The sequence below is a fragment of the Cervus elaphus genome, unplaced genomic scaffold (genome assembly GCF_910594005.1).
Source record: "Cervus elaphus unplaced genomic scaffold, mCerEla1.1, whole genome shotgun sequence".
In the NCBI taxonomy this organism is placed as follows: Eukaryota; Metazoa; Chordata; class Mammalia; order Artiodactyla; family Cervidae; genus Cervus; species Cervus elaphus.
In genome coordinates, this window is record NW_025316781.1 from 5,025,643 (window position 1) to 5,048,533 (window position 22,891).

Genomic DNA, 22,891 nt, shown 5'->3' on the forward strand with positions numbered 1-22,891 from the left:
GGTGTGAAAAATTCGAGGAGCAAAAAAAAAAAAAAAAAAGACCAGGAGCATGAAAAGGTGTGAAAAATTCGAGGAGCAAAAAAAAAAAAAGAAAGACCAGGAGCATGAAAAGGTGTGAAAAATGCAAGGAGCATGAAAAGGTGTGAAAAATGCGAGGAGCATGAAAAGTTGTGAAAAATGCAAGGAGCATGAAAAGGTGTGAAAAATGCGAGGAGCAAAAAAAAAAAAAAAAAGAAAGAAAGAAAGACCAGGAGCATGAAAAGGTGTGAAAAATGCGAGGAGCAAAAAAAAAAAAAAAAAGAAAGAAAGAAAGACCAGGAGCATGAAAAGGTGTGAAAAATGCGAGGAGCAAAAAAAAAAAAAGAGACCAGGAACATGAAAAGGTGTGAAAAATGCGAGGAGCAAAAAAAAAAAAAAGAAAGACCAGGAGCATGAAAAGGTGTGAAAAATGCGACGAGCATGAAAAGTTGTGAAAAATGCGAGGAGCATGAAGAGGTGTGAAAAATGCGAGGAGCATGAAAAGGTGTGAAAAATTCGAGGAGCAAAAAAAAAAAAAAAAAAAGAAAGACCAGGAGCATGAAAAGGTGTGAAAAATCCGGGGAGCAAAAAAAAAAAAAGAAAGACCAGGAGCATGAAAAGGTGTGAAAAATGCGACGAGCATGAAAAGTTGTGAAAAATGCGAGGAGCATGAAGAGGTGTCAAAAATGCGAGGAGCATGAAAAGGTGTGAAAAATTCGAGGAGCAAAAAAAAAAAAGACCAGGAGCATGAAAAGGTGTGAAAAATTCGAGGAGCAAAAAAAAAAAAAAAAAAGACCAGGAGCATGAAAAGGTGTGAAAAATGCGAGGAGCAAAAAAAAAAAAAGAAAGACCAGGAGCATGAAAAGGTGTGAAAAATGCAAGAAGCATGAAAAGGTGTGAAAAATGCGACGAGCATGAAAAGTTGTGAAAAATGCGAGGAGCATGAAGAGGTGTGAAAAATGCGAGGAGGATGAAAAGGTGTGAAAAATTTGAGGAGCAAAAAAGAAAAAAAAACCAGGAGCATGAAAAGGTGTGAAAAATGCGAGGAGCAAAAAAAAAAAAAAAAAAAGAACAGGAGCATGAAAAGGTGTGAAAAATGCGAGGAGCATGAAAAGGTGTGAAAAATTCGAGGAGCAAAAAAAAAAAAAAAAAAGACCAGGAGCATGAAAAGGTGTGAAAAATGCGAGGAGCAAAAAAAAAAAAAAAAAAGAAAGACCAGGAGCATGAAAAGGTGTGAAAAATGCGAGGAGCAAAAAAAAAAAAAAAAAAAAAGAGACCAGGAACATGAAAAGGTGTGAAAAATGCGAGGAGCAAAAAAAAAAAAAAAAAAAGAAATACCAGGAGCATGAAAAGGTGTGACAAATGCGAGGAGCAAAAGAGAAAAAAAAGACCAGGAGCATGAAAAGGTGTGAAAAATGCAAGGAGCATGAAAAGGTGTGAAAAATGCGAGGAGCAAAAAAAAAAAAAAAAGAAAGAAAGAAAGACCAGGAGCATGAAAAGGTGTGAAAAATGCGAGGAGCAAAAAAAAAAAAAAAAAAAAAGACGAGGAAAATGAAAAGGTGTGAAAAATGCGAGGAGCAAAAAAAAAAAAAAAAGAAAGAAAGAAAGACCAGGAGCATGAAAAGGTGTGAAAAATGCGAGGAGCAAAAAAAAAAAAAAAAAAAGACAAGGAACATGAAAAGGGGTGAAAAAAGCGAGGAGCAAAAAAAAAAGAGAAAGACCAGGAGCATGAAAAGGTGTGAAAAATGCGACGAGCATGAAAAGTTGTGAAAAATGCGAGGAGCATGAAAAGTTGTGAAAAATGCAAGGAGCATGAAAAGGTGTGAAAAATGTGAGGAGCAAAAAAAAAAAAAAAAAGAAAGAAAGAAAGACCAGGAGCATGAAAAGGTGTGAAAAATGCGAGAAGCAAAAAAAAAAAAAAAAAAAGACGAGGAACATGAAAAGGTGTGAAAAATGCGAGGAGCATGAAGAGGTGTGAAAAATGCGAGGAGCATGAAAAGGTGTGAAAAATGCGAGGAGCATGAAAAGTTGTGAAAAATGCGAGGAGCATGAAGAGGTGTGAAAAATGCGAGGAGCATGAAAAGGTGTGAAAAATGCGAGGAGCAAAAAAAAAAAAAAAAAAAAAGAGACCAGGAGCATGAAAAGGTGTGAAAAATGCGAGGAGCAAAAAAAAAAAAAAAAGACCAGGAGCATGAAAAGGTGTGAAAAATGCCAGGAGCAAAAAAAAAAAAAAAAAAAAAAAAGACCAGGAGCATGAAAAGGTGTGAAAAATGCGAGGAGCAAAAAAAAAAAAAGAAAGACCAGGAGCATGAAAAGGTGTGAAAAATGCGAGGAGCAAAAAAAAAAAAAGAAAGACCAGGAGCATGAAAAGGTGTGAAAAATGCGAGGAGCAAAAGAGAAAAAAAAGACCAGGAGCATGAAAAGGTGTGAAAAATGCGAGGAGCAAAAAAAAAAAAAAAAAAAAAAAAGACCAGGAGCAGGAAAAGGTGTGAAAAATGCGGGGAGCAAAAAAAAAAAAAGAAAGACCAGGAGCATGAAAAGGTGTGAAAAATGCGACGAGCATGAAAAGTTGTGAAAAATGCGAGAAGCATTAAGATGTGTGAAAAATGCGAGGAGCATGAAAAGGTGTGAAAAATTCGAGGAGCAAAAAAAAAAAAAAAAAAAAGACCAGGAGCATGAAAAGGTGTGAAAAATGTGAGGAGCAAAAAAAAAAAAAAAAAAAGAAAGACCATTAGCATGAAAAGGTGTGAAAAATGCGAGGATCAAAAAATAAAAAAGAAAGACCAGGAGCATGAAAAGGTGTGAAAAATGCGAGGAGCAAAAAAAAAAAAAAAAAAAAAAGACCAGGAGCATGAAAAGGTGTGAAAAATGCGAAGAGCAAAAAAAAAAAAAGAAAGACCAGGAGCATGAAAAGGTGTGAAAAATGCGACGAGCATGAAAAGTTGTGAAAAATGCGAGGAGCATGAAGAGGTGTGAAAAATGCGAGGAGCATGAAAAGGTGTGAAAAATTCGAGGAGCAAAAAAAAAAAAAAAAAAAGACCAGGAGCATGAAAAGGTGTGAAAAATGCGAGGAGGAAAAAAAAAAAAAGAAAGACTAGGAGCATGAAAAGGTGTGAAAAATGCGACGAGCATGAAAAGTTGTGAAAAATGCGAGAAGCATGAAGATGTGTGAAAAATGCGAGGAGCATGAAAAGGTGTGAAAAATGCGAGGAGCAAAAAAAAAAAGAAAAAAAGAAAGACCAGGAGCATGAAAAGGTGTGAAAAATGCGAGGAGCAAAAAAAAAAAATGAAAGACCAGGAGCATGAAAAGGTGTGAAAAATGCGAGGAGCAAAAAAAAAAAGAAAAAAAGAAAGACCAGGATCATGAAAAGGTGTGAAAAATGTGAGGAGCAAAAAAAAAAAATGAAAGACCAGAAGCATGAAAAGGTGTGAAAAATGCGAGGAGCAAAAAAAAAAAAAGAAAGACCAGGAGCATGAAAAGGTGTGAAAAATGCGAGGAACAAAAAAAAAAAAAGAAAAACCAGGAGCAAGAAAAGGTGTAAAAAATGCGAGGAGCAAAAAAAAAAAAAAGAAAGACCAGGAGCATGAAAAGGTGTGAAAAATGCGACGAGCATGAAAAGTTGTGAAAAATGCGAGGAGCATGAAGAGGTGTCAAAAATGCGAGGAGCATGAAAAGGTGTGAAAAATTCGAGGAGAAAAAAAAAAAAAGACCAGGAGCATGAAAAGGTGTGAAAAATTCGAGGAGCAAGAAAAAAAAAAAAAGAAAGAAAGAAAGACAAGGAGCATGAAAAGGTGTGAAAAATGCGAGGAGCAAAAAAAAAAAGAAAAAAAGAAAGACCAGGAGCATGAAAAGGTGTGAAAAATGCGAGGAGCAAAAAAAAAAAATGAAAGACCAGGAGCATGAAAAGGTGTGAAAAATGCGAGGAGCAAAAAAAAAAAGAAAAAAAGAAAGACCAGGATCATGAAAAGGTGTGAAAAATGTGAGGAGCAAAAAAAAAAAATGAAAGACCAGAAGCATGAAAAGGTGTGAAAAATGCGAGGAGCAAAAAAAAAAAAAGAAAGACCAGGAGCATGAAAAGGTGTGAAAAATGCGAGGAACAAAAAAAAAAAAAGAAAGACCAGGAGCATGAAAAGGTGTGAAAAATGCGAGGAGCAAAAAAAAAAAAAAAGACCAGGAGCATGAAAAGGTGTGAAAAATGCGAGGAGCAAAAAAAAAAAAAAAAGACCAGGAGCATGAAAAGGTGTGAAAAATGCGAGGAGCAAAAAAAAAAAAAAAAACCAGGAGCATGAAAAGGTGTGAAAAATGCGACGAGCATGAAAAGTTGTGAAAAATGCGAGGAGCATGAAGAGGTGTGAAAAAAGCGAGGAGCATGAAAAGGTGTGAAAAATTCGAGGAGCAAAAAAAAAAAAAAAAAAAGAAAGACCAGGAGCATGAAAAGGTGTGAAAAATTCGAGGAGCAAAAAAAAAAAAAGACCAGGAGCATGAAAAGGTGTGAAAAATTCGAGGAGCAAAAAAAAAAAAAAAAAGAAAGAAAGAAAGACCAGGAGCATGAAAAGGTGTGAAAAATGCGAGGAGCAAAAAAAAAAAGAAAAAAAGAAAGACCAGGAGCATGAAAAGGTGTGAAAAATGCGAGGAGCAAAAAAAAAAAATGAAAGACCAGGAGCATGAAAAGGTGTGAAAAATGCGAGGAGCAAAAAAAAAAAGAAGAAAAGAAAGACCAGGAGCATGAAAAGGTGTGAAAAATGCGAGGAGCAAAAAAAAAAATGAAAGACCAGGAGCATGAAAAGGTGTGAAAAATGCGAGGAGCATGAAAAGGTGTGAAAAATTCGAGGAGCAAAAAAAAAAAAAAAAAAAGACCAGGAACATGAAAAGGTGTGAAAAATGCGAGGAGTAAAAAAAAAAAAAAAAAAAAAAAGACCAGGAGCATGAAAAGGTGTGAAAAATGCGAGGAGCAAAAAAAAAAAAAGAAAGACCAGGAGCATGAAAAGGTGTGAAAAATGCAAGGAGCATGAAAAGGTGTGAAAAATGCGAGGAGCATGAAAAGTTGTGAAAAATGCAAGGAGCATGAAAAGGTGTGAAAAATGCGAGGAGCAAAAAAAAAAAAAAAAAGAAAGAAAGAAAGACCAGGAGCATGAAAAGGTGTGAAAAATGCGAGGAGCAAAAAAAAAAAAAAAAAAAAAGAAAGACCAGGAGCATGAAAAGGTGTGAAAAATGCGACGAGCATGAAAAGTTGTGAAAAATGCGAGGAGCATGAAGAGGTGTGAAAAATGCGAGGAGCATGAAAAGGTGTGAAAAATGCAAGTAGCATGAAAAGGTGTGAAAAATGCGAGGAGCAAAAAAAAAAAAAAGACCAGGAGCATGAAAAGGTGTGAAAAATGCGAGGAGCAAAAAAAAAAAAAAAAAAAGACCAGGAGCATGAAAAGGTGTGAAAAATGCGAGGAGCAAAAAAAAAAAAAAAAGAAAGAAAGAAAGACCAGGAGCATGAAAAGGTGTGAAAAATGCGAGGAGCAAAAAAAAAAAAAAAAAAGAAAGACCAGGAGCATGAAAAGGTGTGAAAAATGCGACGAGCATGAAAAGTTGTGAAAAATGCGAGGAGCATGAAGAGGTGTGAAAAATGCGAGGAGCATGAAAAGGTGTGAAAAATGCAAGTAGCATGAAAAGGTGTGAAAAATGCGAGGACCAAAAAAAAAAAAAGACCAGGAGCATGAAAAGGTGTGAAAAATGCGAGGAAAAAAAAAAAAAAAAAAGAGACCAGGAACATGAAAAGGTGTGAAAAATGCGAGGAGCAAAAAAAAAAAAAAAAAAAAAGAAAGACCAGGAGCAAGAAAAGGTGTGAAAAATGCGGGGAGCCAAAAAAAAAAAAAAAAAGACCAGGAGCATGAAAAGGTGTGAAAAATGCGAGGAGGATGAAAAGGTGTGAAAAATTCGAGGAGCAAAAAAAAAAAAAAAAAAGACCAGGAGCATGAAAAGGTGTGAAAAATTCGAGGAGCAAAAAAAAAAAAAGAAAGACCAGGAGCATGAAAAGGTGTGAAAAATGCAAGGAGCATGAAAAGGTGTGAAAAATGCGAGGAGCATGAAAAGGTGTGAAAAATGCAAGGAGCATGAAAAGGTGTGAAAAATGCGAGGAGCAAAAAAAAACAAAAAAAGAAAGAAAGAAAGACCAGGAGCATGAAAAGGTGTGAAAAATGCGAGGAGCAAAAAAAAAAAAAAAAGAAAGAAAGAAAGACCAGGAGCATGAAAAGGTGTGAAAAATGCGAGGAGCAAAAAAAAAAAAAAGAAAGACCAGGAGCATGAAAAGGTGTGAAAAATCCGGGGAGCAAAAAAAAAAAAAAGACCAGGAGCATGAAAAGGTGTGAAAAACGCGAGGAGCAAAAAAAAAAAAAAAGAAAGACCAGGAGCATGAAAAGGTGTGAAAAATGCGACGAGCATGAAAAGTTGTGAAAAATGCGAGGAGCATGAAGAGGTGTGAAAAATGCGAGGAGCATGAAAAGGTGTGAAAAATTCGAGGAGCAAAAAAAAAAAAAAAAAAAGAAAGACCAGGAGCATGAAAAGGTGTGAAAAATCCGGGGAGCAAAAAAAAAAAAAAGAAAGACCAGGAGCATGAAAAGGTGTGAAAAATGCGACGAGCATGAAAAGTTGTGAAAAATGCGAGGAGCATGAAGAGGTGTCAAAAATGCGAGGAGCATGAAAAGGTGTGAAAAATTCGAGGAGCAAAAAAAAAAAAGACCAGGAGGATGAAAAGGTGTGAAAAATTCGAGGAGCAAAAAAAAAAAAAGAAAGACCAGGAGCATGAAAAGGTGTGAAAAATGCAAGAAGCATGAAAAGGTGTGAAAAATGCGACGAGCATGAAAAGTTGTGAAAAATGCGAGGAGCATGAAGAGGTGTGAAAAATGCGAGGAGGATGAAAAGGTGTGAAAAATTTGAGGAGCAAAAAAGAAAAAAAAACCAGGAGCATGAAAAGGTGTGAAAAATGCGAGGAGCAAAAAAAAAAAAAAAAAAAAGAACAGGAGCATGAAAAGGTGTGAAAAATGCGAGGAGCATGAAAAGGTGTGAAAAATTCGAGGAGCAAAAAAAAAAAAAAAAAAGACCAGGAGCATGAAAAGGTGTGAAAAATGCGAGGAGCAAAAAAAAAAAAAAAAAAAAGACCAGGAGCAAGAAAAGGTGTGAAAAATGCGAGGAGCAAAAAAAAAAAAAAAAAAAAAAAGACCAGGAGCATGAAAAGGTGTGAAAAATGCGAGGAGCATGAAAAGGTGTGAAAAATTCGAGGAGCAAAAAAAAAAAAAAAAAAGACCAGGAGCATGAAAAGGTGTGAAAAATGCGAGGAGCAAAAAAAAAAAAAAAAGAAAGAAAGAAAGACCAGGAGCATGAAAAGGTGTGAAAAATGCGAGGAGCAAAAAAAAAAAAAAAAAGAAAGACCAGGAGCATGAAAAGGTGTGAAAAATGCGAGGAGCAAAAAAAAAAAAAAAAAAAAAGAGACCAGGAACATGAAAAGGTGTGAAAAATGCGAGGAGCAAAAAAAAAAAAAAAAAAAGAAATACCAGGAGCATGAAAAGGTGTGACAAATGCGAGGAGCAAAAGAGAAAAAAAAGACCAGGAGCATGAAAAGGTGTGAAAAATGCAAGGAGCATGAAAAGGTGTGAAAAATGCGAGGAGCAAAAAAAAAAAAAAAAGAAAGAAAGAAAGACCAGGAGCATGAAAAGGTGTGAAAAATGCGAGGAGCAAAAAAAAAAAAAAAAAAAGACGAGGAACATGAAAAGGTGTGAAAAATGCGAGGAGAAAAAAAAAAAAAAAAAAGAAAGAAAGAAAGACCAGGAGCATGAAAAGGTGTGAAAAATGCGAGGAGCAAAAAAAAAAAAAAAAAAAGACAAGGAACATGAAAAGGTGTGAAAAATGCGAGGAGCAAAAAAAAAAAAGAAAGACCAGGAGCATGAAAAGGTGTGAAAAATGCGACGAGCATGAAAAGTTGTGAAAAATGCGAGGAGCATGAAAAGTTGTGAAAAATGCAAGGAGCATGAAAAGGTGTGAAAAAATGTGAGGAGCAAAAAAAAAAAAAAAAGAAAGAAAGAAAGACCAGGAGCATGAAAAGGTGTGAAAAATACGAGGAGCAAAAAAAAAAAAAAAAAAAGACGAGGAACATGAAAAGGTGTGAAAAATGCGAGGAGCATGAAGAGGTGTGAAAAATGCGAGGAGCATGAAAAGGTGTGAAAAATGCGAGGAGCATGAAAACTTGTGAAAAATGCGAGGAGCATGAAGAGGTGTGAAAAATGCGAGGAGCATGAAAAGGTGTGAAAAATGCGAGGAGCAAAAAAAAAAAAAAAAAAAAAGAGACCAGGAGCATGAAAAGGTGTGAAAAATGCGAGGAGCAAAAAAAAAAAAAAAGACCAGGAGCATGAAAAGGTGTGAAAAATGCGAGGAGCAAAAAAAAAAAAAAAAAAAAAAGACCAGGAGCATGAAAAGGTGTGAAAAATGCGAGGAGCAAAAAAAAAAAAAGAAAGACCAGGAGCATGAAAAGGTGTGAAAAATGCGAGGAGCAAAAAAAAAAAAAGAAAGACCAGGAGCATGAAAAGGTGTGAAAAATGCGAGGAGCAAAAGAGAAAAAAAAGACCAGGAGCATGAAAAGGTGTGAAAAATGCGAGGAGCAAAAAAAAAAAAAAAAAAAAGAAAGACCAGGAGCATGAAAAGGTGTGAAAAATGCGGGGAGCAAAAAAAAAAAAAGAAAGACCAGGAGCATGAAAAGGTGTGAAAAATGCGACGAGCATGAAAAGTTGTGAAAAATGCGAGAAGCATGAAGATGTGTGAAAAATGCGAGGAGCATGAAAAGGTGTGAAAAATTCGAGGAGCAAAAAAAAAAAAAAAAAAAAGACCAGGAGCATGAAAAGGTGTGAAAAATGCGAGGAGCAAAAAAAAAAAAAAAAAAAAGAAAGACCATTAGCATGAAAAGGTGTGAAAAATGCGAGGATCAAAAAATAAAAAAGAAAGACCAGGAGCATGAAAAGGTGTGAAAAATGCGAGGAGCAAAAAAAAAAAAAAAAAAAAAAGACCAGGAGCATGAAAAGGTGTGAAAAATGCGAAGAGCAAAAAAAAAAAAAGAAAGACCAGGAACATGAAAAGGTGTGAAAAATGCGACGAGCATGAAAAGTTGTGAAAAATGCGAGGAGCATGAAGAGGTGTGAAAAATGCGAGGAGCATGAAAAGGTGTGAAAAATTCGAGGAGCAAAAAAAAAAAAAAAAAAAGACCAGGAGCATGAAAAGGTGTGAAAAATGCGAGGAGGAAAAAAAAAAAAAGAAAGACTAGGAGCATGAAAAGGTGTGAAAAATGCGACGAGCATGAAAAGTTGTGAAAAATGCGAGAAGCATGAAGATGTGTGAAAAATGCGAGGAGCATGAAAAGGTGTGAAAAATTCGAGGAGCAAAAAAAAAAAAAAAAAAGAAAGACCAGGAGCATGAAAAGGTGTGAAAAATGCGAGGAGCAAAAGAGAAAAAAAAGACCAGGAGCATGAAAAGGTGTGAAAAATGCGAGGAGCAAAAAAAAAAAAAAAAAAAAGAAAGACCAGGAGCATGAAAAGGTGTGATAAATGCGGGGAGCAAAAAAAAAAAAAGAAAAACCAGGAGCATGAAAAGGTGTGAAAAATGCGACGAGCATGAAAAGTTGTGAAAAATGCGAGAAGCATGAAGATGTGTGAAAAATGCCAGGAGCATGAAAAGGTGTGAAAAATTCGAGGAGCAAAAAAAAAAAAAAAAAAAGACCAGGAGCATGAAAAGGTGTGAAAAACGCGAGGAGCAAAAAAAAAAAAAAGAAAGACCAGGAGCATGAAAAGGTGTGAAAAATGCGACGAGCATGAAAAGTTGTGAAAAATGCGAGGAGCATGAAGAGGTGTGAAAAATGCGAGGAGCATGAAAAGGTGTGAAAAATTCGAGGAGCAAAAAAAAAAAAAAAAAAAGAAAGACCAGGAGCATGAAAAGGTGTGAAAAATCCGGGGAGCAAAAAAAAAAAAAAGAAAGACCAGGAGCATGAAAAGGTGTGAAAAATGCGACGAGCATGAAAAGTTGTGAAAAATGCGAGGAGCATGAAGAGGTGTCAAAAATGCGAGGAGCATGAAAAGGTGTGAAAAATTCGAGGAGCAAAAAAAAAAAAGACCAGGAGCATGAAAAGGTGTGAAAAATTCGAGGAGCAAAAAAAAAAAAAAAAAAAAGAAAGACCAGGAGCATGAAAAGGTGTGAAAAATGCGGGGAGCAAAAAAAAAAAAAAAAAAAAGAAAGACCAGGAGCATGAAAAGGTGTGAAAAATTCGAAGAGCAAAAAAAAAAAAAAAAAAAGACCACGAGCATGAAAAGGTGTGAAAAATACGAGGAGCAAAAAAAAAAAAAGACCAGGAGCAAGAAAAGGTGTGAAAAATGCGAGGAGCAAAAAAAAAAAAAGACCAGGAGCATGAAAAGGTGTGAAAAATGCGAGAAGCAAAAAAAAAAAAAAAAAAGAGACCAGGAACATGAAAAGGTGTGAAAAATGCGAGGAACAAAAAAAAAAAAAAAAAAAAAGAAAGACCAGGAGCATGAAAAGGTGTGAAAAATGCGGGGAGAAAAAAAAAAAAAAAGAAAGACCAGGAGCATGAAAAGGTGTGAAAAATGCGACGAGCATGAAAAGTTGTGAAAAATGCGAGGAGCATGAAGAGGTGTGAAATGCGAGGAGCATGAAAAGGTGTGAAAAATTCGAGGAGCAAATAAAAAAAAAAGAAAAGACCAGGAGCATGAAAAGGTGTGAAAAATGCAAGGAGCATGAAAAGGTGTGAAAAATGTGAGGATCAAAAAAAAAAATAGAAAGTCCAGGAGCATGAAAAGGTGTGAAAAATGCGAGGAGCAAAAAAAAAAAAAAAAAGACCAGGAGCATGAAAAGGTGTAAAAAAGGCGAGGAGGAAAAAAAAAAAAAAAAAAAAAGAAAGACCAGGAGCATGAAAAGGTGTGAAAAATGCGAGGAGCAAAAAAAAAAAAAAGACGAGGAGCATGAAAAGGTGTGAAAAATGCGAGGAGCAAAAAAAAAAAAAGAAAGACCAGGAGCATGAAAAGGTGTGAAAAATGCGATGAACATGAAAAGGTGTGAAAAATGCGAGGAGCATGAAAAGGTGTGAAAAATGCGAGGAGCAAAAAAAAAAAAAAAACCAGGAGCCTGAAAAGCTGTGAAAAATGCGAGAAGCATTAAGAGGTGTGAAAAATGCGATGAATATGAAAAGGTGTGAAAAATGCGAGGAGCATGAAAAGGTGTGAAAAAAGCGAGGAGCATGAAAAGGTGTGAAAAATGCGAGGAGCATGAAAAGGTGTGAAAAATGCGAGGAGCAAAAAAAAAAAAAAAAAAAAAAGACCAGGAACATGAAAAGGTGTGAAAAATGCGAAGAACAAAAAAAAAAAAAAAAAAAAGAAAGACCAGGAAAATGAAAAGGTGAGAAAAATGCGGGGAGCATGAAAAGGTGTGAAAAATGGGAGGAGAAAAAAAAAAAAAAAGACCAGGAGCATGAAAAGGTGTGAAAAACGCGAGGAGCAAAAAAAAAAAAAAGACCAGGAGCATGAAAAGGTGTGAAAAATGCGAGGAGCAAAAAAAAAAAAAGAAAGACCAGGAGCATGAAAAGGTGTGAAAAATGCAAGAAGCATGAAAAGGTGTGAAAAATGCGACGAGCATGAAAAGTTGTGAAAAATGCGAGGAGCATGAAGAGGTGTGAAAAATGCGAGGAGGATGAAAAGGTGTGAAAAATTTGAGGAGCAAAAAAGAAAAAAAAACCAGGAGCATGAAAAGGTGTGAAAAATGCGAGGAGCAAAAAAAAAAAAAAAAAAAAAGAACAGGAGCATGAAAAGGTGTGAAAAATGCGAGGAGCATGAAAAGGTGTGAAAAATTCGAGGAGCAAAAAAAAAAAAAAAAAAGACCAGGAGCATGAAAAGGTGTGAAAAATGCGAGGAGCAAAAAAAAAAAAAAAAGAAAGAAAGAAAGACCAGGAGCATGAAAAGGTGTGAAAAATGCGAGGAGCAAAAAAAAAAAAAAAAAGAAAGACCAGGAGCATGAAAAGGTGTGAAAAATGCGAGGAGCAAAAAAAAAAAAAAAAAGAAATACCAGGAGCATGAAAAGGTGTGACAAATGCGAGGAGCAAAAGAGAAAAAAAAGACCAGGAGCATGAAAAGGTGTGAAAAATGCAAGGAGCATGAAAAGGTGTGAAAAATGCGAGGAGCAAAAAAAAAAAAAAAAGAAAGAAAGAAAGACCAGGAGCATGAAAAGGTGTGAAAAATGCGAGGAGCAAAAAAAAAAAAAAAAAAGACGAGGAACATGAAAAGGTGTGAAAAATGCGAGGAGCAAAAAAAAAAAAAAAAAGAAAGAAAGAAAGACCAGGAGCATGAAAAGGTGTGAAAAATGCGAGGAGCAAAAAAAAAAAAAAAAAAAAGACAAGGAACATGAAAAGGTGTGAAAAATGCGAGGAGCAAAAAAAAAAAAAAAAGACCAGGAGCATGAAAAGGTGTGAAAAATGCGACGAGCATGAAAAGTTGTGAAAAATGCGAGGAGCATGAAAAGGTGTGAAAAATGCGAGGAGCAAAAAAAAAAAAAAAAAAAGACGAGGAACATGAAAAGGTGTGAAAAATGCGAGGAGCATGAAGAGGTGTGAAAAATGCGAGGAGCATGAAAAGGTGTGAAAAATGCGAGGAGCATGAAAAGTTGTGAAAAATGCGAGGAGCATGAAGAGGTGTGAAAAATGCGAGGAGCATGAAAAGGTGTGAAAAATGCGAGGAGCAAAAAAAAAAAAAAAAAAAAGAGACCAGGAGCATGAAAAGGTGTGAAAAATGCGAGGAGCAAAAAAAAAAAAAAAGACCAGGAGCATGAAAAGGTGTGAAAAATGCGAGGAGCAAAAAAAAAAAAAAAAAAAAAAAGACCAGGAGCATGAAAAGGTGTGAAAAATGCGAGGAGCAAAAAAAAAAAAAGAAAGACCAGGAGCATGAAAAGGTGTGAAAAATGCGAGGAGCAAAAAAAAAAAAAGAAAGACCAGGAGCATGAAAAGGTGTGAAAAATGCGAGGAGCAAAAGAGAAAAAAAAGACCAGGAGCATGAAAAGGTGTGAAAAATGCGAGGAGCAAAAAAAAAAAAAAAAAAAAGAAAGACCAGGAGCATGAAAAGGTGTGAAAAATGCGGGGAGCAAAAAAAAAAAAAGAAAGACCAGGAGCATGAAAAGGTGTGAAAAATGCGACGAGCATGAAAAGTTGTGAAAAATGCGAGAAGCATGAAGATGTGTGAAAAATGCGAGGAGCATGAAAAGGTGTGAAAAATTCGAGGAGCAAAAAAAAAAAAAAAAAAAAGACCAGGAGCATGAAAAGGTGTGAAAAATGCGAGGAGCAAAAAAAAAAAAAAAAAAAGAAAGACCATTAGCATGAAAAGGTGTGAAAAATGCGAGGATCAAAAAATAAAAAAGAAAGACCAGGAGCATGAAAAGGTGTGAAAAATGCGAGGAGCAAAAAAAAAAAAAAAAAAAAAAGACCAGGAGCATGAAAAGGTGTGAAAAATGCGAAGAGCAAAAAAAAAAAAAGAAAGACCAGGAGCATGAAAAGGTGTGAAAAATGCGACGAGCATGAAAAGTTGTGAAAAATGCGAGGAGCATGAAGAGGTGTGAAAAATGCGAGGAGCATGAAAAGGTGTGAAAAATTCGAGGAGCAAAAAAAAAAAAAAAAAAAGACCAGGAGCATGAAAAGGTGTGAAAAATGCGAGGAGGAAAAAAAAAAAAAGAAAGACTAGGAGCATGAAAAGGTGTGAAAAATGCGACGAGCATGAAAAGTTGTGAAAAATGCGAGAAGCATGAAGATGTGTGAAAAATGCGAGGAGCATGAAAAGGTGTGAAAAATTCGAGGAGCAAAAAAAAAAAAAAAAAAGAAAGACCAGGAGCATGAAAAGGTGTGAAAAATGCGAGGAGCAAAAGAGAAAAAAAAGACCAGGAGCATGAAAAGGGGTGAAAAATGCGAGGAGCAAAAAAAAAAAAAAAAAAAGAAAGACCAGGAGCATGAAAAGGTGTGATAAATGCGGGGAGCAAAAAAAAAAAAAGAAAGACCAGGAGCATGAAAAGGTGTGAAAAATGCGACGAGCATGAAAAGTTGTGAAAAATGCGAGAAGCATGAAGATGTGTGAAAAATGCCAGGAGCATGAAAAGGTGTGAAAAATTCGAGGAGCAAAAAAAAAAAAAAAAAAAGACCAGGAGCATGAAAAGGTGTGAAAAACGCGAGGAGCAAAAAAAAAAAAAAGAAAGACCAGGAGCATGAAAAGGTGTGAAAAATGCGACGAGCATGAAAAGTTGTGAAAAATGCGAGGAGCATGAAGAGGTGTGAAAAATGCGAGGAGCATGAAAAGGTGTGAAAAATTCGAGGAGCAAAAAAAAAAAAAAAAAAAGAAAGACCAGGAGCATGAAAAGGTGTGAAAAATCCGGGGAGCAAAAAAAAAAAAAAGAAAGACCAGGAGCATGAAAAGGTGTGAAAAATGCGACGAGCATGAAAAGTTGTGAAAAATGCGAGGAGCATGAAGAGGTGTCAAAAATGCGAGGAGCATGAAAAGGTGTGAAAAATTCGAGGAGCAAAAAAAAAAAAGACCAGGAGCATGAAAAGGTGTGAAAAATTCGAGGAGCAAAAAAAAAAAAAAAAAAAAGAAAGACCAGGAGCATGAAAAGGTGTGAAAAATGCGGGGAGCAAAAAAAAAAAAAAAAAAAAGAAAGACCAGGAGCATGAAAAGGTGTGAAAAATTCGAAGAGCAAAAAAAAAAAAAAAAAAAAGACCACGAGCATGAAAAGGTGTGAAAATGCGAGGAGCAAAAAAAAAAAAAAAAAAAGAAAGACCAGGAGCATGAAAAGGGGTGAAAAAAACGAGGAGCAAAAAAAAAAAAAGACCAGGAGCAAGAAAAGGGGTGAAAAAAGCGAGGAGCAAAAAAAAAAAAAAAAAAGAAAGACCAGGAGCATGAAAAGGTGTGAAAAATGTGGGGAGCAAAAAAAAAAAAAAGAAAGACCAGGAGCATGAAAAGGTGTGAAAAATGCGACGAGCATGAAAAGTTGTGAAAAATGCAAGGAGCATGAAGAGGTGTGAAAAATGCGAGGAGCAAAAAAAAAAAAAAAAAAAAAGAAAGACCAGGAGCATGATAAGGTGGGAAAAATGCGGGGAGCAAAAAAAAAAAAAAAAAGACCAGGAACATGAAAAGGTGTGAAAAATGCGAGGAACAAAAAAAAAAAGAAAAAAAGAAAGACCAGGAGCATGAAAAGGTGTGAAAAATGCGGGGAGAAAAAAAAAAAAAAAGAAAGACCAGGAGCATGAAAAGGTGTGAAAAATGCGACGAGCATGAAAAGTTGTGAAAAATGCGAGGAGCATGAAGAGGTGTGAAATGCGAGGAGCATGAAAAGGTGTGAAAAATTCGAGGAGCAAAAAAAAAAAAAAAGAAAAGACCAGGAGCATGAAAAGGTGTGAAAAATGCAAGGAGCATGAAAAGGTGTGAAAAATGTGAGGATCAAAAAAAAAAATAGAAAGTCCAGGAGCATGAAAAGGTGTGAAAAATGCGAGAAGCAAAAAAAAAAAAAAAAAAGACCAGGAGCATGAAAAGGTGTGAAAAATGCGAGGAGGAAAAAAAAAAAAAAAAAAAGAAAGACCAGGAGCATGAAAAGGTGTGAAAAATGCGAGGAGCAAAAAAAAAAAAAAGACGAGGAGCATGAAAAGGTGTGAAAAATGCGAGGAGCAAAAAAAAAAAAAGAAAGACCAGGAGCATGAAAAGGTGTGAAAAATGCGATGAACATGAAAAGGTGTGAAAAATGCGAGGAGCATGAAAAGGTGTGAAAAATGCGAGGAGCAAAAAAAAAAAAAAGACCAGGAGCCTGAAAAGCTGTGAAAAATGCGAGGAGCATTAAGAGGTGTGAAAAATGCGATGAATATGAAAAGGTGTGAAAAATGCGAGGAGCATGAAAAGGTGTGAAAAAAGCGAGGAGCATGAAAAGGTGTGAAAAATGCGAGGAGCATGAAAAGGTGTGAAAAATGCGAGGAGCAAAAAAAAAAAAAAAAAAAAAAAGACCAGGAACATGAAAAGGTGTGAAAAATGCGAAGAACAAAAAAAAAAAAAAAAAAAGAAAGACCAGGAACATGAAAAGGTGTGAAAAATGCGGGGAGCATGAAAAGGTGTGAAAAATGCGAGGAGCAAAAAAAAAAAAAAGACCAGGAGCATGAAAAGGTGTGAAAAACGCGAGGAGCAAAAAAAAAAAAAAGACCAGGAGCATGAAAAGGTGTGAAAAATGCGAGGAGCAAAAAAAAAAAAAAAAAAAGAAAGACCAGGAGCATGAAAAGGTGTGAAAAATTCGAGGAGCAAAAAAAAAAAAAGACCAGGAGCATGAAAAGGTGTGAAAAATTCGAGGAGCAAAAAAAAAAAAGACCAGCAGCATGAAAAGGTGTGAAAAATTCGAGGAGCAAGAAAAAAAAAAAAAGAAAGAAAGAAAGACAAGGAGCATGAAAAGGTGTGAAAAATGCGAGGAGCAAAAAAAAAAAGAAAAAAAGAAAGACCAGGAGCATGAAAAGGTGTGAAAAATGCGAGGAGCAAAAAAAAAAAATGAAAGACCAGGAGCATGAAAAGGTGTGAAAAATGCGAGGAGCAAAAAAAAAAAGAAAAAAGGAAAGACCAGGATCATGAAAAGGTGTGAAAAATGTGAGGAGCAAAAAAAAAAAATGAAAGACCAGAAGCATGAAAAGGTGTGAAAAATGCGAGGAGCATGAAGAGGTGTGAAAAATGCGAGGAGCATGAAAAGGTGTGAAAAATGCGAGGAGCATGAAAAGTTGTGAAAAATGCGAGGAGCATGAAGAGGTGTGAAAAATGCGAGGAGCATGAAAAGGTGTGAAAAATGCGAGGAGCAAAAAAAAAAAAAAAAAAAAAGAGACCAGGAGCATGAAAAGGTGTGAAAAATGCGAGGAGCAAAAAAAAAAAAAAAGACCAGGAGCATGAAAAGGTGTGAAAAATGCGAGGAGCAAAAAAAAAAAAAGAAAGACCAGGAGCATGAAAAGGTGTGAAAAATGCGAGGAGCAAAAAAAAAAAAAGAAAGACCAGGAGCATGAAAAGGTGTGAAAAATCCGGGGAGCAAAAAAAAAAAAAAGAAAGACCAGGAGCATGAAAAGGTGTGAAAAATGCGACGAGCATGAAAAGTTGTGAAAAATGCGAGGAGCATGAAGAGGTGTCAAAAATGCGAGGAGCATGAAAAGGTGTGAAAAATTCGAGGAGCAAAAAAAAAAAAGACCAGGAGCATGAAAAGGTGTGAAAAATTCGAGGAGCAAAAAAAAAAAAAAAAAAAAAGAAAGACCAGGAGCATGAAAAGGTGTGAAAAATGCGGGGAGCAAAAAAAAAAAAAAAAAAAAGAAAGACCAGGAGCATGAAAAGGTGTGAAAAATTCGAAGAGCAAAAAAAAAAAAAAAAAAAGACCACGAGCATGAAAAGGTGTGAAAAATGCGAGGAGCAAAAAAAAAAAAAAAAAAAAGAAAGACCAGGAGCATGAAAAGGTGTGAAAAATACGAGGAGCAAAAAAAAAAAAAGACCAGGAGCATGAAAAGGTGTGAAAAATGCGAGGAGCAAAAAAAAAAAAAGACCAGGAGCATGAAAAGGTGTGAAAAATGCGAGAAGCAAAAAAAAAAAAAAAAAAAAGAGACCAGGAACATGAAAAGGTGTGAAAAATGCGAGGAACAAAAAAAAAAAAGAAAAAAAGAAAGACCAGGAGCATGAAAAGGTGTGAAAAATGCGGGGAGAAAAAAAAAAAAAAAGAAAGACCAGGAGCATGAAAAGGTGTGAAAAATGCGACGAGCATGAAAAGTTGTGAAAAATGCGAGGAGCATGAAGAGGTGTGAAATGCGAGGAGCATGAAAAGGTGTGAAAAATTCGAGGAGCAAAAAAAAAAAAAAGAAAAGACCAGGAGCATGAAAAGGTGTGAAAAATGCAAGGAGCATGAAAAGGTGTGAAAAATGTGAGGATCAAAAAAAAAAATAGAAAGTCCAGGAGCATGAAAAGGTGTGAAAAATGCGAGAAGCAAAAAAAAAAAAAAAAAAGACCAGGAGCATGAAAAGGTGTGAAAAATGCGAGGAGGAAAAAAAAAAAAAAAAAAAGAAAGACCAGGAGCATGAAAAGGTGTGAAAAATGCGAGGAGCAAAAAAAAAAAAAAGACGAGGAGCATGAAAAGGTGTGAAAAATGCGAGGAGCAAAAAAAAAAAAAGAAAGACCAGGAGCATGAAAAGGTGTGAAAAATGCGATGAACATGAAAAGGTGTGAAAAATGCGAGGAGCATGAAAAGGTGTGAAAAATGCGAGGAGCAAAAAAAAAAAAAAACCAGGAGCCTGAAAAGCTGTGAAAAATGCGAGGAGCATTAAGAGGTGTGAAAAATGCGATGAATATGAAAAGGTGTGAAAAATGCGAGGAGCATGAAAAGGTGTGAAAAAAGCGAGGAGCATGAAAAGGTGTGAAAAATGCGAGGAGCATGAAAAGGTGTGAAAAATGCGAGGAGCAAAAAAAAAAAAAAAAAAAAAAGACCAGGAACATGAAAAGGTGTGAAAAATGCGAAGAACAAAAAAAAAAAAAAAAAAAAGAAAGACCAGGAACATGAAAAGGTGTGAAAAATGCGGGGAGCATGAAAAGGTGTGAAAAATGCGAGGAGCAAAAAAAAAAAAAAGACCAGGAGCATGAAAAGGTGTGAAAAACGCGAGGAGCAAAAAAAAAAAAAAGACCAGGAGCATGAAAAGGTGTGAAAAATGCGAGGAGCAAAAAAAAAAAAAGAAAGACCAGGAGCATGAAAAGGTGTGAAAAATGCAAGAAGCATGAAAAGGTGTGAAAAATGCGACGAGCAAGAAAAGGTGTGAAAAATGCGAGGAGCATGAAGAGGTGTGAAAAATGCGAGGAGGATGAAAAGGTGTGAAAAATTTGAGGAGCAAAAAAGAAAAAAAAACCAGGAGCATGAAAAGGTGTGAAAAATGCGAGGAGCAAAAAAAAAAAAAAAAAAAAAAAAAAGAACAGGAGCAAGAAAAGGTGTGAAAAATGCGAGGAGCATGAAAAGGTGTGAAAAATTCGAGGAGCAAAAAAAAAAAAAAAAAAGACCAGGAGCATGAAAAGGTGTGAAAAATGCGAGGAGCAAAAAAAAAAAAAAAAGAAAGAAAGAAAGACCAGGAGCATGAAAAGGTGTGAAAAATGCGAGGAGCAAAAAAAAAAAAAAAAAAGAAAGACCAGGAGCATGAAAAGGTGTGAAAAATGCGAGGAGCAAAAAAAAAAAAAAAAAAAAAAGAGACCAGGAACATGAAAAGGTGTGAAAAATGCGAGGAGCAAAAAAAAAAAAAAAAAAGAAATACCAGGAGCATGAAAAGGTGTGACAAATGCGAGGAGCAAAAGAGAAAAAAAAGACCAGGAGCATGAAAAGGTGTGAAAAATGCAAGGAGCATGAAAAGGTGTGAAAAATGCGAGGAGCAAAAAAAAAAAAAAAAGAAAGAAAGAAAGACCAGGAGCATGAAAAGGTGTGAAAAATGCGAGGAGCAAAAAAAAAAAAAAAAAAGACGAGGAACATGAAAAGGTGTGAAAAATGCGAGGAGCAAAAAAAAAAAAAAAAAGAAAGAAAGAAAGACCAGGAGCATGAAAAGGTGTGAAAAATGCGAGGAGCAAAAAAAAAAAAAAAAAAAAGACAAGGAACATGAAAAGGTGTGAAAAATGCGAGGAGCAAAAAAAAAAAAGAAAGACCAGGAGCATGAAAAGGTGTGAAAAATGCGACGAGCATGAAAAGTTGTGAAAAATGCGAGGAGCATGAAAAGTTGTGAAAAATGCAAGGAGCATGAAAAGGTGTGAAAAATGTGAGGAGCAAAAAAAAAAAAAAAAAGAAAGAAAGAAAGACCAGGAGCATGAAAAGGTGTGAAAAATGCGAGGAGCAAAAAAAAAAAAAAAAAAAGACGAGGAACATGAAAAGGTGTGAAAAATGCGAGGAGCATGAAGAGGTGTGAAAAATGCGAGGAGCATGAAAAGGTGTGAAAAATGCGAGGAGCATGAAAAGGTGTGAAAAATGCGAGGAGCATGAAGAGCTGTGAAAAATGCGAGGAGCATGAAAAGGTGTGAAAAATACGAGGAGCAAAAAAAAAAAAAGACCAGGAGCATGAAAAGGTGTGAAAAATGCGAGGAGCAAAAAAAAAAAAAAAAAAGAAAGACCAGGAGCATGAAAAGGTGTGAAAAATGTGGGGAGCAAAAAAAAAAAAAAGAAAGACCAGGAGCATGAAAAGGTGTGAAAAATGCGACGAGCATGAAAAGTTGTGAAAAATGCAAGGAGCATGAAGAGGTGTGAAAAATGCGAGGAGCAAAAAAAAAAAAAAAAAAAAGAAAGACCAGGAGCATGATAAGGTGTGAAAAATGCGGGGAGCAAAAAAAAAAAAAGAAAGACCAGGAACATGAAAAGGTGTGAAAAATGCGAGGAACAAAAAAAAAAAAAAAAAAAGAAACACCAGGAGCATGAAAAGGTGTGAAAAATGCGGGGAGAAAAAAAAAAAAAAAGAAAGACCAGGAGCATGAAAAGGTGTGAAAAATGCGACGAGCATGAAAAGTTGTGAAAATGCGAGGAGCATGAAGAGGTGTGAAATGCGAGGAGCAAGAAAAGGTGTGAAAAAATCGAGGAGCAAAAAAAAAAAAAAAGAAAAGACCAGGAGCATGAAAAGGTGTGAAAAATGCAAGGAGCATGAAAAGGTGTGAAAAATGTGAGGATCAAAAAAAAAAATAGAAAGTCCAGGAGCATGAAAAGGTGTGAAAAATGCGAGAAGCAAAAAAAAAAAAAAAAAAGACCAGGAGCATGAAAAGGTGTGAAAAATGCGAGGAGGAAAAAAAAAAAAAAAAAAAGAAAGACCAGGAGCATGAAAAGGTGTGAAAAATGCGAGGAGCAAAAAAAAAAAAAAGACGAGGAGCATGAAAAGGTGTGAAAAATGCGAGGAGCAAAAAAAAAAAAAGAAAGACCAGGAGCATGAAAAGGTGTGAAAAATGCGATGAACATGAAAAGGTGTGAAAAATGCGAGGAGCATGAAAAGGTGTGAAAAATGCGAGGAGCAAAAAAAAAAAAAAGACCAGGAGCCTGAAAAGCTGTGAAAAATGCGAGGAGCATTAAGAGGTGTGAAAAATGCGATGAATATGAAAAGGTGTGAAAAATGCGAGGAGCATGAAAAGGTGTGAAAAAAGCGAGGAGCATGAAAAGGTGTGAAAAATGCGAGGAGCATGAAAAGGTGTGAAAAATGCGAGGAGCAAAAAAAAAAAAAAAAAAAAAAGACCAGGAACATGAAAAGGTGTGAAAAATGCGAAGAACAAAAAAAAAAAAAAAAAAAAGAAAGACCAGGAACATGAAAAGGTGTGAAAAATGCGGGGAGCATGAAAAGGTGTGAAAAATGCGAGGAGCAAAAAAAAAAAAAAGACCAGGAGCATGAAAAGGTGTGAAAAACGCGAGGAGCAAAAAAAAAAAAAAGACCAGGAGCATGAAAAGGTGTGAAAAATGCGAGGAGCAAAAAAAAAAAAAAAAAAAGAAAGACCAGGAGCATGAAAAGGTGTGAAAAATTCGAGGAGCAAAAAAAAAAAAAGACCAGGAGCATGAAAAGGTGTGAAAAATTCGAGGAGCAAAAAAAAAAAAGACCAGCAGCATGAAAAGGTGTGAAAAATTCGAGGAGCAAGAAAAAAAAAAAAAGAAAGAAAGAAAGACAAGGAGCATGAAAAGGTGTGAAAAATGCGAGGAGCAAAAAAAAAAAGAAAAAAAGAAAGACCAGGAGCATGAAAAGGTGTGAAAAATGCGAGGAGCAAAAAAAAAAAATGAAAGACCAGGAGCATGAAAAGGTGTGAAAAATGCGAGGAGCAAAAAAAAAAAGAAAAAAGGAAAGACCAGGATCATGAAAAGGTGTGAAAAATGTGAGGAGCAAAAAAAAAAAATGAAAGACCAGAAGCATGAAAAGGTGTGAAAAATGCGAGGAGCATGAAGAGGTGTGAAAAATGCGAGGAGCATGAAAAGGTGTGAAAAATGCGAGGAGCATGAAAAGTTGTGAAAAATGCGAGGAGCATGAAGAGGTGTGAAAAATGCGAGGAGCATGAAAAGGTGTGAAAAATGCGAGGAGCAAAAAAAAAAAAAAAAAAAAAGAGACCAGGAGCATGAAAAGGTGTGAAAAATGCGAGGAGCAAAAAAAAAAAAAAAGACCAGGAGCATGAAAAGGTGTGAAAAATGCGAGGAGCAAAAAAAAAAAAAGAAAGACCAGGAGCATGAAAAGGTGTGAAAAATGCGAGGAGCAAAAAAAAAAAAAGAAAGACCAGGAGCATGAAAAGGTGTGAAAAATCCGGGGAGCAAAAAAAAAAAAAAGAAAGACCAGGAGCATGAAAGGGTGTGAAAAATGCGACGAGCATGAAAAGTTGTGAAAAATGCGAGGAGCATGAAGAGGTGTCAAAAATGCGAGGAGCATGAAAAGGTGTGAAAAATTCGAGGAGCAAAAAAAAAAAAGACCAGGAGCATGAAAAGGTGTGAAAAATTCGAGGAGCAAAAAAAAAAAAAAAAAAAAAGAAAGACCAGGAGCATGAAAAGGTGTGAAAAATGCGGGGAGCAAAAAAAAAAAAAAAAAAAAGAAAGACCAGGAGCATGAAAAGGTGTGAAAAATTCGAAGAGCAAAAAAAAAAAAAAAAAAAGACCACGAGCATGAAAAGGTGTGAAAAATGCGAGGAGCAAAAAAAAAAAAAAAAAAAAGAAAGACCAGGAGCATGAAAAGGTGTGAAAAATACGAGGAGCAAAAAAAAAAAAAGACCAGGAGCATGAAAAGGTGTGAAAAATGCGAGGAGCAAAAAAAAAAAAAGACCAGGAGCATGAAAAGGTGTGAAAAATGCGAGA